Consider the following 17,289-nt stretch of genomic DNA (forward strand, 5'->3'; position numbering starts at 1 on the left):
GGAGAAGAGCCACCCATGGGCACCTACAAAAGACATGTTTCTTGGAATTCGCAGGGCGTTTTGCAAAAGTGAGGAGCTGAAAACGTTCCTAGGGTTGCTTTTAAAAAGGCAAAGTTTTAAATGATCATAACTGTTTTCTTGTATACATTAAAACTTGTGGGGCGCCTGGGTGGCTCAGCCGGTTAAGCGTCCGACTTGGGCTCAGGTCACGATCTCACAGCTCATGGGTTCGAGCCCCGCGTCGGGCTCTGTGCTGACAGCTCAGAGCCTGGAGCCTGTTTCAGATTCTGTGTCTCCCTCTCTGATCGTCCCCTGCTCATGCTGTCTCTTTCTCTCAGAAATAAATAAAAAACATTAAAAATTTTTTTTTAATTTAAAACTTGAGCAGTTAATATTTTTAAAATATTGGTGTTTTGTGGGTGTGGACCAGGGTTCGAGATTTTGAAGCAGATGTTGTCAGAAGAAAGAGTTGTGCCCCACCTCCCACTGTCCCAGATCTGGGAATGGCTGGTGGGTGTGGCTTGTCGCCAGACCGGCCATCAGCGGTTAAAAGCCATCCACCTGCTTCTGAGGATTGTCCGCTGCTGCACCCACAGGTGAGCCACCCTCCGTGCGAGAGTCCTTCGCGGGGAGTTTGTGAACAGCTAGGAATGTCTCCTCCCCCTCTGGCTCGCCATTTGTCCGCACTGGTGTCTGGTGAAAAGAGGTTTCTAATTTTCACATCTTCCCGCTCATCAGTCATATTTTATGTTAGTGCTTTTGTTGTTCTGCTGAGGCAGTTTTCGCCTTACTCCACCTTGGGCTCGTGAAGGTACTTCCTGTGTTCTAGAAGCTTTTGTTTTTTTTTTTTTCTTCCACTTCTAGCTCTGCGTTCCACATGGAATGATTTCTGTGCATGATGTGAAGTGCAGGGGTCAGAGGTCAGGGTTAGTTATGTGAACACGAGTCTCCACCTGTCCCTCGCCTCACTCCAGCACCATGTTGGTCACAAAGGAGGTGTCTGCACAGACGCATCTGTGTCTGGTCTCTCCTGTTCCAAGGTTTTTGTGTTTCTCCTGGTGCCAGTACCGCACTGTCTGAAGTATCGCTGCTTTCTAACAAACACACATCTGTAGTCCTGTAGATCCTTTGTTCTTCAGCTTCGAGGCTGTCTTGTCCTTCTGACTCTGCATCTCCGCCTGCGTCTTAGAATTGGTTTGTTTCTCTCTTTTCCCAGCTTCAGGGAGGTGTAATTGACAAAACTGTAACGTATATACAGGCTAGAAGGTGGTGGTTTCGTGTGTGTCCACGTTGTGAAAGGGCCCCTTGACATCAACTCCCTTGAATGCACCCAGCACCTCATGTTACCTTTCTCGCATGTGACGGCACTGACGTTCGCCTCGCCACAGTCCAGTACCGCACTCTGTCATCACCTCCGTCTCCGTTAGATCCTCAGACCTTACTCATCTTACAGCTGAAAGTTTGTCCCTTTGACCAGCCTCTCCACTTCCCACACCCGCAGCCTCCGGCAAGTACCATTCCACCCTCTGTGTCCATGAGTTTGACTGTTTCTTTGTGTGGTTTTGTTTCCACATACAAGTGAGGTCATGCAGGGTTTGTCTTTCTCTGGCTTATTTCACTCGGCATAATGCCCCCCAGGTCCACCCAGTTATCCCCAACGGTGGGACTTGCTTCTGTCTCATGACTTTCCTTCTTTCACAGGCTCCGTTGTGTATATGTGTATATATGCACCACATTTGCTTTCTCCACTCCTCCATCAATAAGATACTTAGTTTGTTTCTGTACCTTGACTATTGTGAATAACGGTGCAATGAACATTTGAGTGCAGATATTGTTTTGAGATAAAAATGTCATTTCCTTCGGATATAAACCCAGTAGTGGGACTGTTGGATCATACTGTCGTTCTGCTTTTAATTACTCGAGGAATACTGTGTCCACACTGTGTCCCCAGTGGCTGCACCAGTTTGCATTCCCACCAGCAGTGCACGAGGGCCCCCCTTCCCCACGTCCTCGCCAGCACCCGTTACCTCCTGTCTTTAGATACCAGCCACCCTCACACATGTGAGGTGACAGTGTGGTTTTGACTGGCATTTCCCTGATGCTGAGTGCTGTTGAGCATCTTTCCATGTTAGCCATATGGGTGTCTTCTTTGGGAGAATATCTGTTCAGGTCCTTTGACCATTTTTAATTGGGTTTTTTTGAAATGGAGATGTAGAAGTTCCTCGTATATTTTGGGTATTAAGCCCTTACTGGATGTGTGGTTTACAACTACTTTTTCCCATTCCCCGGATGCCTTTTCATTTGTGAGTGGTCTTCTTTACTGTGCAGAAGCCTTATGGTTTGATGTAGTTCCTTCCACTTGTTTATTTTTGCTTTTGGTGTCAAATCCAAAAAAAGCATTGCCAAGACCAATGTCAAGGAGCTTACGCATATGTGTTCTTGTAGGAGTTTTGTAGTTGGTGGTCTTACATTCAGGTCCTTAACCTATTTTGAGTTAATTTTTGTGCATAGTATAAGAGAAGGATGCAGTTTTTGTGCTTTTGCACGTGGCTGTCCAGTTTGCCTGACAACACTTGTTGAGGAGACTGTCATTGCATATTCCTGGCATCTTGGTCAATTAATTGAGTGTCTGTGCCTGGATTTATTTCTGGGCTCTCTGTTCGTTGACTGTTATGTCTGTCTTACTCCCGTACTGTACCGTGTGCGTGACCACAGTTCCTGGTTACGTTTGAGAGCGGGGTGTGCGGTGCCTCCAGTTTTGCTCTTTCTTGAGACTGATTTGGTTATTTGGGGTCTTTCGTATTCCTGATGGATTTTAGGACATTTCGTTAGCTATGACCTCTCCTAGAGTTTTTATTATTTCTGTGAAAATGCCGTTGGGATGTTGGTAGGGACTACATGGAATCGGTACGTTGCTTCAGGCAGTGTGGACATTTTAACAGTGTTCTTCTGCTCCTTGTACGTGGAACATCCTTTCTGCTTGTTTGTGTCTTCAGTTCTGTTCATCAGTGCTTTACAGTTTCCAGTGTACAGATTGTTGACCTCCTTTGTTGAAAACGTATTTCTAAGTATTTTATTCTGTTTTATCCTGTTACAAATGGGATTACTTATTTAGTTTCTCTTTCCGATAGGTTGTCATTACTGTATAACAATGCAGCTGGAGGCGCCTGGGTGGCGCAGTCAGTTGAGCGTCCGACTCTTGATCTCCGCTCAGGTCATGATCTCAGCATTGTGAGTTCAAGCCCCGTGTTGGACTCCTCGCTGGCTGTGAAACCTAGTTTTAAAAAAAGAAGAGAAGGCAGCTGAATTTTCTGTGTTGATTTTGTGCCCTGTGACTTTACTGAATTTATGTGTTTTAATAGTTTTTCTGTGGAGGTTTTGGTGTTTTCTATAGAAAACAGACATTTCTACGTCTTCTTTTCTAGTGTAGATGCCTTTTATTTCTTCTTCTTGCCTAAATGTTCCAGCTAGAACTTCCAGGACCTTGTATTGTTCCAAATCCACTTGTATATTTCTGTTCACGAAACTCACATGCACACACCCGCTCCCACCTTACGGAGTTTGGACTGACTTCAGAGCACTGAACCCTCTAGTCCACAGCTGTTACATGTTGATTCCCTTTCTCTGCGATTCTGACCTATGCTCAGGTCTGAGTGATGTTTTACAGGTTTCTACGTAGAGGATTTCCATTAAATTAGATTTATCTAATGTTTTTATGATACTGTAATTGGTGTCGTAGAATTCTCATTCTTACTTGTTTCTGCTCATGTGTAAATAACTTCCGTGTATCTCTCTTGTCTCTAATGACCGTGCTCTGTTGGGTAACTTCGAGAGCACATGTGTGCATTATTCAGAGCACAGTCACGCCATCTACAAATAACCAGTTTTCGTTCTTCCTCTTGGTCCTTAGAAGCTTTTTCTTTCTTTTTTTCATTAGCTGTGGCCTCTCCTAGAGTACTGAGTAGAAGTGGGCGTTAAAGACTGTCTTGTCCCTCATCTTGGAGGGCAGTGTCAGTGACGTGTCACCTGTGTCCCTCACGCTCAGTGTCAGTGACGTGTCACCTGTGTGCCTCACGCTCAGTGTCAGTGACGTGTCACCTGTGTGCCTCACGCTCAGTGTCAGTGTGCCTCCCTAGCAGTTTCCAGGCACACTGACACAGGATGCCGGTCAGAGTGGAGAGACGAAATTCAACATAGCACGTCATCTTCTGGGGCGATACGGAGCTGTTACTTAAAAATAAAGGGAAAGAGAGAGGTGGCACATTGAGTCCGTCTGCGTGCACGCCGGCAGAGGAGGGAGAGAGAAAGCCAGCCGTGACAGCGGTCAGCGCCGGGTCCTCATGTGCAACAAAGGCCCCTTAGCCCACAAGAGCTCCCATCTGCCCTGTTGAGAGCAGCCTGCAGTGAGAACCGCGTGGCTGATCTATGGCATGAAACTGTCTGGACGGCCAGACCCTTCCCGACTGCACATGATGCGCTCCTGCGCTTTACCGACCTTCCTCAGTCCTCTCTTCGGTCCTGGGGCGAGACGGGCCGGGCAGAGGGGATGGGCAGCCCCCGGGGAGGGGTGGCTGCCACATGCCACATGAGGCACGGATTAGCCACACAAGAGCGCTTTCCTAAAAGCTTGGCTGTAGAGCTGTCTCTCTAAATCTAGCCACATTTTCCTGGTGCTTTTGGAAAACTCCCTCTTCTGGGAAAAAAATTATTGTCTCCAAGAATAAATGCAGAGAATACTTCTTAAGGTCATACATTGAAGAGAAAAAGCAAAATTTAAGATTATAAATGTATAAAGTCATGTTGTAATGTTCAGAATGTCATTTCCTGAGTTTTCTCCTTATAAGGATGTTGAACTGGAATTAAAGCACATCCTCCCTCGGAGTGAAACGGAGGCCTATCCAGTAGAAAAGGGTTTCCTTTACTGGGAAAGGTTTCGGGCCCGAGCGACCTCACAAGCACATTTTTTGTGTTTCATGAACTAAGATTATAATAATGGTTGTGATTGCCTTTTAATTTCCTTTTTTTCCTGATTGTTAAATCAACGAGCGGTGCAGAAGATCCAGAAAACGGATAACTACTGATAACGTGTTTAATATATTTGTTCACTGTTGTTTTTAATGCGGGTAAACAATACTGTATCTGCAGTTTTATGCCTGCTTTTTTCCATGTAACACTTACCTCAAGATTTTTCCACCATCACGGAGGTTCTTCCTAACAACCGTTCAGAGACACACAGCTGACTTACGGGCCTGGGCTTTGGGGTCCCCTGCACCCTTGGAGCCCTGTTCCGAAGCTTGGGTTCTGCCCCTTTCCCTGTTTGCCGCCGGCGAGTCTTTTTGGCCATTTGGGGGGAGAGTAATGACTTTACTGGGTGTTGGGGGGGAGTCAGCCGGCGTCGGTCTCACGTCTGACCCCCGCCCACAGCGACCTCTGTGACCTCGCGCTGCTGAAGCCCCTGTGGCAGCTGTTCACCCAGATGGAGTACAGCCTGTTGGAGGACGTGACACAGCCTGGCATCCTCCTCCCCCTGCACCGCGCCCTCACCGAGCTCTTCTTCGTCACTGAGAACCGCGCCGAGGTGAGCGCCCGCTGTAGCTCCCCCGCTGCCCGGGCTGAGGGCCGAGCCCTGGGGTGGCGCCCGGGACGCAGCAGAGCTGCACAGGGGGCAGGCGTGACCCGCAGTGGGAGGCCTCACCTCTGCCCGGAACGCTCTTATGTTCAGCCTAAAGCCACAGGGGAAGAGCTTGACAGTAGTGACTTCTGGAAGATAAAACGGACGGGTTCCTTTTCCTCCTCCTACTTCCCGTGAGCACAGTAGGCTTGTTGCACATGTGAGATGAAAGGGTCTTTCCCAGTTCTTCAGCTTACCCCTCAGTTTTTACGTGAGGAAACCAATCGGAGCACCCTGTGGGTGAGTCAGGGCAGAGCCTACCCCTCCCCCCGCCTCCCCCGGAACCGGGCACCCGGCTGCTCGCGGTCCAGCTCCTCCCGTGACTCTAAGTGAGGTCATGCTGTGAGGTGCCCACAGAGCCAGCAGCGATCACCCTTGCGTGACTGCCATGGGGACGGGAGGGTGTCCCCCGAGCGGTGTCCCCTCCAGCCGCGCCCGTGCTCTCTCCACAGGAGCTGGGGCTGCTGCGGGAGTACCTGCTGGCCTTAACCACCGATGACTACCTTCTCCGCTGTGCGGCGCAGGTACTGCCCCCCCCCCCCCCACCAGTGCTGGCTGCTGCGGCTGCCTCCTCGTGGCCGGACGGCCCCATCACCAGGGGCAGAAACCCCCGGCTCCAACTGGGGCTCTGTCCCAACCCCATCGCCCACTTGCAGTGTCCGAGAAGGAAGTGAGCCCATTTGTCAGTGTCATTCATGCTCAGCTGTGTTTTGTGTCTTTGAAACCAAAATACCCAATGCCTTAAATTGACAGTTTGGCCATAGTTTCCATAGAGTTAGATTTCAGATAATTTTGGATGTAACCTTTTTCCCTGGTAGGAGAACCTCTGACAGTTAGTTTGGTCCCAGAGCCCTTTTTTACTTTTCAATTATTGAGGATCCTAAAAAGGTTTCATTCGTGTGTTACCCATATCGATAGATACCGTCAGAAATTAGGTTTTAAACTTAGAAATTAAAACACTTACGTACTTCATTATCACTTCATTTTAAGAAATAGTAAACTGACTCCACGTTAACATGAGTAACGTGTTAACTCTGAAAGACAGCTGTGCGTTCCCGGACAAAATCAGCCCCGAGGCGGCGGCCGTGCTCCGCGCCCGCCGGACCCGTGTCCTGCGCTGCAGCTGTGCGGGCGCGCCGGCCCCCGGGGAGCTCCCACGGGCTCCGGAGCGCCAGCGCGAGCGCGGCAGAGGCACACGATGTCTCAGCGTTCCTGTGACGTGGTGCTCACTGTGCAGGGCCCCGGAGAGGGTCTCGGGGACCCCCAGGCCCAGACCACAGACCCCTTGAATACCCTAGAGCCTGTGGTCCAGCCCTGCAGCGGACACAGAGGGGCACTGAGGCTGAGAGCAGGGGAGGTCTGCCCAGGGTCCAGCCAGAGCCCTAGTCTGTTCCCGCAAGTCTGCTCGGCGAGCACGTGGTCCCCTCACAGGAAAGGGTCCTGCCTGCGGAGAAGCAGGATCCCCCCATCTATACAGATTCTCCTAAGGCCCGTCGGCAGCGTAGAACCTCCCTCCCTCCTAACAGATACCTGCCCCCGCCGCCCCGCTACCCCTGCTTCCATGATACACAGCAAAACGTGGAGACTAGACCGTATGGCACCTAGCGCTCCACATTGTATATTCCTGTGGGCTCCTCCCTCTGGCCCATCCAGTGCCCAGTGTCGCCCTCATTCTGACCCTCCCCACCGCCCACCCACTGTGCTGGACCAGGGCTCTGCCTCGTCCTCCCCAGCCGCCTCCCGCTCCCGCTGCACTGAGTTTGCACCGCGGCCTCCGCCTGGCTCCAGGGCGTCCTCCTTCCTGGCACGCACCCTTCCAACACTGTGGCCCAGACCGCCTATTTGCTTATTCCCTTCCGCACCTTTGTGCCCTCCTCCCCTTTCCCTAAAGAGCTTGCCTGGACACCCCGTGGGCAGCGTCCCCTGGGTCCACGGAGCCCACCAGCATTCCACCTGCCCCTCTCTCGGGGCGGTGTTGCTGTCTCTCCCCTATGTTCGGAGCCCTCGTGTGGCCTGGAGGGAATCTGCCTCTCTCTCCTCTAGGCTCTGCTGCTCCGGGTGAGGGGAGTCGCATCTGCTTGTGTCTCCCTCGCCCCAACCCCGCCCCCATGCTCAGCTGAGGGTCTTGTTCAGTCCACACATGACAAATGAGCGATTGAATGGTTCTTGACATTGGCAGTGACCCTTTCTCCCTCCACAGGCTCTACAGAACATTGCTGCTATCAGCCTGGCCATCAACTACCCAAACAAGGCAACTCGCCTCTGGAATGTCAAGTGTTAACCCTTGGTATGGTGTGCATGGAACTAGCTAATCTGTCCCCACGGGTTTTAGAGCAGACATCTAAACTCATTCAGGGAAATGCCCGTGCTGTCAGTGTCCGGCTCCCCTTGAGCTCTCCCTTCCTCGCCAGGTAGAATGCCAATAGCCACGCCTCCAAGAACTTGCCACGTCACAAGCTAGACGCCTGCACACCCCATAGCATGTGAGAATGAGCTGTCACTCAGAATTACTCAGGAGGGCAGGCGGGGGCCCTTGAGAAGGTTGTTCAGAGAGCAGCCTGGAAAGGGTTCCGTCTCCGTTGAGCCGGAGCCATCTGGGGAAGGTGGCGTTCGCCCAGAGCCGTCTCCCTCAGCAAGACCTCCAGCAGCGGCGGCCTGGCCTGGGTGCTCTCCTTTTGCTCTTGCTTCTTGAGACTGGGCAGCCCAAACCAAAGCTGATGAGCGCCCATCCCGGCCACCACCTGGTCCCCAAGCCTTCACGCAGCTGCCCCGCAGAAGTCGTCGGTGAGAAAAGTGCCCTTGGAAACGGCCAGCAGGCCGCCCGTGCGCATCACTCGTGCACCGGCTCCCAGCACGTCTGCGTCGAGTTGTTTTAACCTATTCCAGTTTCCACCTCGTGTTTTTAGAGCAGAACCACATGACTCCCTTGCAAGGCCTCAGGAGGGGCCAGCGCGACAGCCATGCAGGGGACACGCTGTTTGTGAAAGCACAGGACTTGAGGAATTCTCTGTAGCTTCTGTACTGAAAGACTTGAAGTGTTACCAGATGAGGTCTTATTTTAGAAGTAAAAAAACCCCCAAAACTGAAAACCAAACAAACAAAAGATACATGATTTTATTTCTTCTCTGTGGTCACGGGCAGCCCCTCACGGCCACCCCAGGGCTCCGGCTGCTTCTTCAGCTGCCCTTTGTATGGCAGTAAGTGCACTAGGTCTCGCGAATGCTGTTTTCCATTTTTCTTTTCCTGATCACAGTCTTGCCTGAAGTGCTGACAGTTATCCTCTTTCCAAAGCCTTGCTTTGGAATGTGAGGCAGGGTGGGCTGTGGGCTGTGCGCTAGGCCCGGGGAAGAGCGTTTGGGGCCTCTGCCATTTCAAGGCAGGCATCTGGGCCTGAGCTTGCCCGAGTGGAGCAGCTCAACACTCTCGTGGCCTGCGGGGGTCTGGGTTGGAAGGGCCCAAGGGTGCAGGTCCCAGGAACGTCTTCCTCGCAGAAGCACTTTTTCCTTCTGGGTCAGGAGGCCAAGACGCAGCAGCCTCGTGTGGCCTTAGAGTTGGAGTCTCAGTCCAGCCCCAGGCTACACATTGAGCCGCCGTGTGGGGCACAGTTCAGAGGAGGTGGAAACCCAGAGGAGGGTACCTCAGGCCCGGGGCCCGGGGCTCAGCCTGGCCCCCATGGGATTGGGATGCAGTAACCAGGCACTGCAGCTCGGTGGAAATGCTCTCAGCTTTCAGAGAAGGCCCCACGCTCCATTACCACACAGGCCCAGGCCAATCTCGCAGTGTAGACAGGGGCCTGGAAGACGAATGAGACGGTGTGCTTGCCGCTTCGCCTCGCTGCCATCCATGACCCTTGTGCCCCAGACTGACCGACCAAAGCAGGACAGACGGCAGGGCAGGCTCACACCTCTTGCGGCGGTCACCACCATGTTCCCCGTCCGGCCCAGACGCCCAGTTGTGGTAAATGCCGGCCTCTCCTCTGCCGCTGTCTTACCCCGTCCTTGCTGCTCTGGTCTCTCCGACTTTGCACAGAGCAAGCCCAGGGTCTGCTTCGCACACAGCCGTTGCTCTCCCCCGCTCACCCCTGCGGCCCCGCCACCCCGCATCCCGCCCAGCTGGGCTCCTCGTCCCCATGGGCCCGCAGTGTCTGGAAGAACGGATGCCACCAAGACCAGCCTCCCTGATCCTTCTCGGAGGCAGAACTGCCAGGCAGGAGATAAAACCGGCAGGAATAAAGGTGTCGTGGAAACATGTGCCTGATTTATAAAGAGATTCTGACCCAAATCCTATATATTGTACAAACAGACACTGTTCCTAATGGGAGGAGTGACTTATTTTCATCATCGTTTTTAATTTGTTTTCTTACGGGTTTACGATTTTGAATTTTTCTTATTTGTTTGAAAGAAAGAATTTTGATTATATCAAGCTGAGTGATTTCAGCCTGTAAAAAGGATGTTAAGTTGTGGGTAAAATATGCAAATGAAGATAAATATATTGTACAAATTCTATATAAAAAAGTGCAACTGTGTGTGGGGTTTTTCTTCCTTCTGTCTCTCTTGTGAGGATCATACTTGCAGCTGCTGCCAAGCCCAAAGGGTTGAGGAGCCAGAAGGCGTGAGCAGTAAGCCCGCCGCCCCCACGAAGGGGGGACGCAGAGCCGCAGCACAGTCAAGGGAGGCCCTGACCCGCCTTCTCACAAGGGCGGGGTCCGCGGTTCCAGCGGACGCTTTATCCCCTAGCGCTCAAGTCCCTCCCCTGATTCCTCATTGGCTGAGTGCTCCGGAAGTTCCGGCCTCACCCCGACGTCACCTGTGCCCCTGGAAGACCGAAAGTAGCGTGATTAGAACAAGCGTACGTTCCCGGAAGTGACGCAGAGACCCGTTCTGTGGCGCATGCGCATTGCAAAGCCTTTGAAAAGCCCGCGAGACGGAGTGGGGGCGGGAGGGACATGAACCAGGAAGTGAGGTGTCTAAGGGTTCGGGACTCCGTTGTGAGCTGGCGTGGTCAGTACAGATGTCCAACAGGCTGTAACTGCTGTGAACCAGATAGCACAGCTTCTATTTGGTATTCCTGAAAATGAGTCATCTCCCTCCTCACAACCCCTCCTCTTGTAGGTGGATTCCATTGTCCTTTGTATTTCCTTTATTTCTGAGCTTGCTCCAACATGTTCGGAAGGGTGGGCTTTCCTCCTTACGGTTATGTGTATCTTCCAATAATAATAGATTATTTGGGACTTAAGGCTCGGACATGTTTCTTAAGAAGGACCCTAACGCCCAGGCAGGTTTGCTGTGGTCAGATGCTCCCAGCCTTTTTCCAAAATATGTGTTGTGTTTCCCCACCCGGGGATCCCGGGTCCTGACCTTTCCCTCTCTGCCTGCTGAGTCCCATCTGGGGGCCACCAAGTCCATGTCCTCACCGCTGTCCTGCCCCTTCCCCCAAAGCACCAGAGCAGACGGTGGTTGTTTTCTCCCTCGCCGCTTATACACATACCTCTTCCCTCACTGGTGCCTCACTCGGCAGGTGGTAAATGACACCCCTGTGCCCTGTCACATGAGCCTCTGGGGACGGGGACGTGCAGCAGCTGTAAGGAGGACAGCACAGCTTTTGGAGGCTCTGGGTAGGACCTGGTGAAGCAGCTGTGGTAAGAGGGATGTGCCAAGAACCTCACACAAGACCCCACCTGACTCCTTCCTTCCTCCGCCCACCCAGAGCCCTTGTGAGCAGCCACCATGACCATCACCTTTGTCCATCAATGAATCTCGTCCACTGCTGAAACCTGCTCAGGCCTGTCCCTTTCTGCTTGGATGCTGTGGTGGCCTCCTCCGTGGTCTGCTTGCTGCCAGCATCTCTGCTCCACGCAGCGCAGCCAGGGTGGGCTTCCCGAGGCAGATCTGAGGGCACTGAGCATGACCTGGCTAACCCCCTACCCGCTCACTACTGCCAGGGAACAAGGTCCAAGACCCTCAGCGTGGGGGCCACCAGTGCCCCAGGCCCGTTTCTGTCTCCAGCTTCAAGGAACCGACTGCCCGCCCTTCTCCAGGCACCGTGTGCTGCCTTGGCTGGCCGTGGACCTCAGGCCAGTCCCCCCTGTCGCTGCACCCGACACCTCTGCCCCCAGGAAGTCCCCCTGCCGCTCCCCTGGCATCTCCATCACTCTGTCTGGGATCTTGTGTTAACATAGCACTCAGCACCAGGGAGCCTGGGAAGGTTCTGGGTGTAGTCATGTCCTATTGCTGCTCGAACAGGCTACCACTTTCATAGCAGCTTCAAAACTCCACGACCTTCTTTTCTCCCAGGTCTGTTGGTCACAAGCTTCAAATGAAGTCCCGCTGCACTAAAAATGATGGTGGCGGGGCGCCTGAGTGGCTCAGTCGGTTGGGCAGCCACCTTCAACTTCGGTCATGATCTTGCCATTCATGACTTGCAGCCCCACGTCGGGCCCTGTGCTGACAACTCAGAGCCGGGAGCCTGCCTCAGATTCTGTGTCACCCTGTCTCTTGGCCTCTCCCTCCTCTCTCTCTCTCTCTCCCTTCCTCAAAAATAATTAAGAAAAAACATTTAAAATTTTTTTTAAAATGAAGGTGTTGGCAAGGCCATGTTCTTTTCTCAAGGCCCTAGGGGGTGATTTATTTTCTGGCCTTTCCCTGATTCTGGAAGCCACCCGAATTTCTTGACTTGTGGCCTTTTCTCCTCTGAAGCCCATACCTGCAGGCAGAATGCTCACTGGGCCTCTCTTTCCCCTTCAGTCTCCCCTTCTGTTCTACAGGACCCTGGGACTATGTCGGGCACAGTAATGCCATCTGTGCACTTCCTTCCCCCTCACCACATGCAGGACCTACCCTCCCCCCACCCCGTTTGGGGATGAAGACGTGGGTATCTTGAGGAACCATTTTTACACCCATCACAATTTGTTATTCGACTTAATTTTTGCCAGCCTGGCATGCATGAAGTGGATCCTCTTAACTTGGATTTGCAGCAGGCATGTTTTGGGCTTTGAGGCAGCAATACCACACTCATAAGTGTTGTTGACGTTTGGGGCATCTTCCTGGCTTGGATCCCATGCAGGGGGAGTATGTGGGAAGAACACCAGATGTGTAGCTGAAAGCCCTGTGATTGAATTTGGACTGATAGCTGTGTGGCCACGGACGCACGCTTACTGAGTCTCTCTTGTACCCTCAGAGTGGTTTTAAGAAGTGTGTCTTTAACTGATTTAGCCAAACCAGGGAACACAGCAGGATCAAACTGGAGTCTTGTGAGTGAGATTGAGGGCAGACGGTCCCTGAGCTAAGCCATCGCACCTCTGAGAACCCCACAAAACCAATGCCCGGCCCTCTGCCTGGGCTTGGTGCTACCTTGATCCTCCGTGCAAAGGGACGACGTGCTGGAACCAGGCCAGTTACACATCACTAGTGTCCTCCACACAGCAGCCCCTTAGTCATTAGCCGGGGATAGATATTTTGTAGTCTGAACAGGGCTTTCATCCCAAGTATAGTTTCAAAGAGGCTTGCCTACCGCAGCCAAGCTCTACATAGAAATGGAATTCTGATGGCTTTTATTAGCTCCCCTCAGGTGGAAATCTGTGGCCTCTGTAAAGGCTGCCACGTGTGGTTGGGGAGCTGACCTGCAGCTCTAGGATGCCTTGTCAGTGTGACGGGTGGAAGACGGAATCCAAGCCCTGTTCCACTCACTGGCCAGTGCACGGGTGCACGGGGCTGCCTCTGCCCAGGGGAAGGAATCCTTCCTTCTCCTTTGCACAAAGGCATGTTATGGGCAACTGAATGTACAGTAACATGGCAATTCCCCGCCGCCCCCTCCAACTCCAGTCTCTGACAGAAACCTGGAAAGCAAGGGGCACCTGGGTGGCTCAGTCGGTTAAGCATGTGACTTTGGCTAAGATCATGATTTCACAGTTCATGGGTTCGAGCCCCGTGTCGGGCTCTGTGCTGACAGCTAGCTCAGAGCATGGAGCCTGCTTCAGATTCTGTGTCTCCCTCTCTCTCTGACCCTCCCCTGCTCAAGCTGTCGCTCTCTCTCTTGCTCTCTCTCAGGAAAAGAAAAAAAAAACATTAAGAAAAAAAAAAAAAAAAAGAAACCTGGAAAGCAAGCCTGCCCTACATCTACACAAGCAGAGACCCTAAAGTGCCGTGGTTCTTATTTTGGTCCACATGTAGCAATGAACACAGACATTGATGTGGTTAAAAATAATGGACTCTGTTCATAATTGATTTCCAAAGAGAAATAGGAAATTTACATATCGATGTCCCCAGACCTGAGGGCTCTGAATTCCTTCCACGATGGCCTGCTGCATAGGGTTTGTCCCTCATGGCCTGAGTGGGGTCGTGGGAGGATTCGTTATGGCCTGAACACATTCGCTGAGGTCCCCAGGCAAAGAGGATCCTACCTCACCAAGTACTGATAATTTAATGTGGAAAGGACGATTAACAAGCGGTGCAAGAACTGCTTGTGGGGTCCTGCCACATCCCTCTTCCTCGGAGACCCACACAGCATGGGCTCCACAAAACCTGTTTTCCACTCTGGGCTTGATCGGCTGTGAGCACATAGCCTTCACTCACAAACCTCATGTACGATACAAAGCGTGACATCACCTTGCCAGGGGCAAAGCCTTCTCCTCCCAGGAACTGGGATCACTGTCACTAACCGAATGTCTTCATTAAGGGACTCCCAGGTGAGGCTCTCAGTGTGAATGTGTGGGTCAGCTTTTTGCATCTGTGAAAAAGAAAGTGAACGTTCCAGAGACTATTCCTCAATATCAGGTGGTTCATCTACTTGAGGCACTTAGAATAGTGCCTGGTACCTAGTGCCTGCTCAGTAAGGGTGACCTGATGTGATGAGGAGCCTAGGGATCTGGTACATTCGCTGCACAGGAATCTCTGCTTGAGACGACCTGAAGTCTTCCAGGTGGGAGCAGTGTGTTTTTTTCCACTGAAAAGTTTATTTTGAGGGTGAGTAAGTGCAAGTGGGAGAGGGGCAGAGAAAGAATCCCAAGCAGGCTTCGTGCTGTCAGTGCAGATTCAGATGCAGGACTCAGTCTCAGGAGATTATGACCTGAGGCAAAATCATAAGTCTGATGCTTAATTGACTGAGCCACCCAGGTGCCCCCTCTAATTGCTGAAGGGTATTGCAATATGTGAACATAAGCTATTTACCAGTTCTTGGACTTTTGGGTTTTTCTCAGCTTTGGGCTATTTGGACAAAGAACATTTAATCCTTTCTTGTACAAGACTGGTTTTGGATACAGCTCTTCATTTTTCGAGCGACTTTCTGGTCCTATGGAAGGTTTCTGCAGTTTTCGTTCTCCACACCTCCACTGGTGGTGTGGGAGGTGAATGGCTCCACACGTCTGCCCACATGTGATGTTTATGGCCCTGGGTCTTCCTTTGCAAAGGAGCCTTCAGGTCTTTCGTTCCTTTCTCTTTTTTTCTCTTTATTGATATGTAGTATTTATATGCCATGGATGTAAGTCCTTTGTCAGGTAAATGTGTTATGACTTTTCCAAATAATGGCTTACCCTTTTATTTTTTATTGGTGTCCTTTGATGTATGTATATGTATATATGTTATAATTTTTTGATGAAGTATATTTTAACATTTTACTTTAGTCATTATATCTTTTTTCCTCTCAGCTAAGAAATCTGTATCTCAAGATCATGAAGTTATGCTCCTTTGTTTTCTAGAATCTCTGTGGATGGTCTTTGTACCATCTTGTTCTAACTCTTGAGTGTGAAGTGATATATGAATTCAAAGTCCACTTCTGTTCTACAGAAATACCTAGCTGTTCCTGCACTGCTTGTTAATTGTTCGTTCCACATTCAATTATCAGGCAACTTCTTTTTGGAACTTTAGTTTGTAAGTGTGGGTCTACTTCATGGCTTCTTATTCTGTTGGCCTATTAGTTGTTACGTCAAAACTTTGCTTTCCAAAATGATTTTGGCTGCTCCAGGTCACCTGTCGCCCCCTGTCAAACTTATATTCGCTTGCCAGTTTCTACAATAAAATCTTGCTGTAATTTTTGGGATTGTTTTAGGTCTGCAGGCCAATTGGAGGAGAAATTGACCTCTTAACATTGAATCCTCCAATCCATGAGCAGAAGAGATCTCTTCATTTAGATCTTCTCTAGTGATGGGACATAATTTTCAGTGAAGCTTCCTCTACCACTTGAAATTTATCAGTTTTCCTTTTCTTGATGCTGTTTTAAGTGGTATTGTTTCATTTTTCAACTATTCACTGTGCATATCTTGGAAAAAATAGATTTTTGTCTGTTGACCTCCTATCTTACAGTGTTGCTAAATTTAATTATTAGATTTAGCCAGGCTTTGTTCAGTTTTTGGTAGATTGGTTACGAGTTCTTATATGCACAATTCTCGTGACTTATAAATAAAGTCTTAGCTCTTGCTAACTTTTGTCACTTGGAAGTACTTCTCTTTTTATCACATTAGCTACAACCTCTAGTAAAATGTTAAATATGACTGGTGAGAACAGACCTCCCATAGATGCGGAAAAAGCATTTGACAAAATACAGCATCCCTTCTTAATAAAGACCCTCGAGAAAGTCAGGATAGAAGGAACCTACTTAAACATCCTAAAAGCCATCTATGAGAAGCCCTCAGCTAACATCATCCTCAATGGGGAAAAACTGAGAGCTTTCCCCCTGAGACCAGAAACTCGACAGGGATGTGCACTCTCACCACTGTTGTTTAACATAGTGCTGGAAGTCCCAGCTTCAGCAATCAGACAACAAAAGTAAATTAAAAGCATCAGAATTGGCAAAGAAGAAGTCAAGCTCTCACTTTTCACAGACAACATGATAATCTACATAGAAAACCCGACAGAGTCCACCAGGAGCCTGCTAGAACTGATCCAAGAATTCAGCAAAGTTGCAGGATACAAAATCAATGTACAGAAATTGGTTGATTTTTATACACCAATAATGAAGCAACAGAAAGAGAAATCAAGGAACTGATCCCGTTCACAATTGCACAAAAATACATAAAATACCCATGAATAAACCTAACCAAAGATATAAGAGATTGTATGATGAAAACTATAGAAAACTTATGAAGGAAATTGAAGAAGACACAAAGAAATGGAAAAATATTCCATGCTCATGGATCGGGGAAAAAATTTTGTTAAAATGTCATTACTACCCAAAGCAATCTACACATTCAATGCAAAACTGCACCAGCATTCTTCTCAAAACTAGAACGAACTATCCTAAAATTTGTATGGAACCACAAAAGACCTCAAATAACCAAAGTAATATTGAAGAAGAAAACCAACACGGGAGGGATCACCCTCCCAGACTTTAGCCTCCACTACAAAGCTGTCATCATCGAGACAGTATGATACTGGCACAAAAACAGACACATAGACCAATGGAATAGAATAGAGAACTCAGAATTGAACCCACAAATGTACGGCCAACTAATCTTTGACAAAGCGGGAAAGAGTACCCAATGGAAAAAAGACAGCCTCTTTAACAGAAGGTGCTGGGTAGACTGGACAGCAATATGCAGAAGAATGAAACTAGATCATTTTCTCACACAATACACAAAAATAAACACAAAATGGATAAAGGACCTGAATGTGAGACAGGAAACCATC

At 50.0% G+C, this 17,289-nt stretch overlaps 1 protein-coding gene across 1 annotated transcript in view; it reads left to right on the plus strand.

Annotated features, from left to right (window-relative positions):
- Positions 1-8,653, plus strand: part of ZZEF1 (zinc finger ZZ-type and EF-hand domain containing 1) — a 103,935-nt gene extending 95,282 nt beyond the window's left edge. Inside the window, exons 52-55 of the mRNA XM_039254499.1 lie at positions 431-596; positions 5,425-5,578; positions 6,124-6,195; positions 7,872-8,653. The gene's annotated coding sequence lies outside the window, so the exon portion shown is untranslated. The remainder of the gene's footprint in view (positions 1-430; positions 597-5,424; positions 5,579-6,123; positions 6,196-7,871) is intronic.
- The last annotated feature ends 8,636 nt before the right edge of the window (positions 8,654-17,289 follow it).

The sequence above is a fragment of the Hyaena hyaena genome, unplaced genomic scaffold, assembly GCF_003009895.1.
Source record: "Hyaena hyaena isolate Hyena2069 unplaced genomic scaffold, ASM300989v1 scaffold_492, whole genome shotgun sequence".
Taxonomy (NCBI): Eukaryota; Metazoa; Chordata; class Mammalia; order Carnivora; family Hyaenidae; genus Hyaena; species Hyaena hyaena.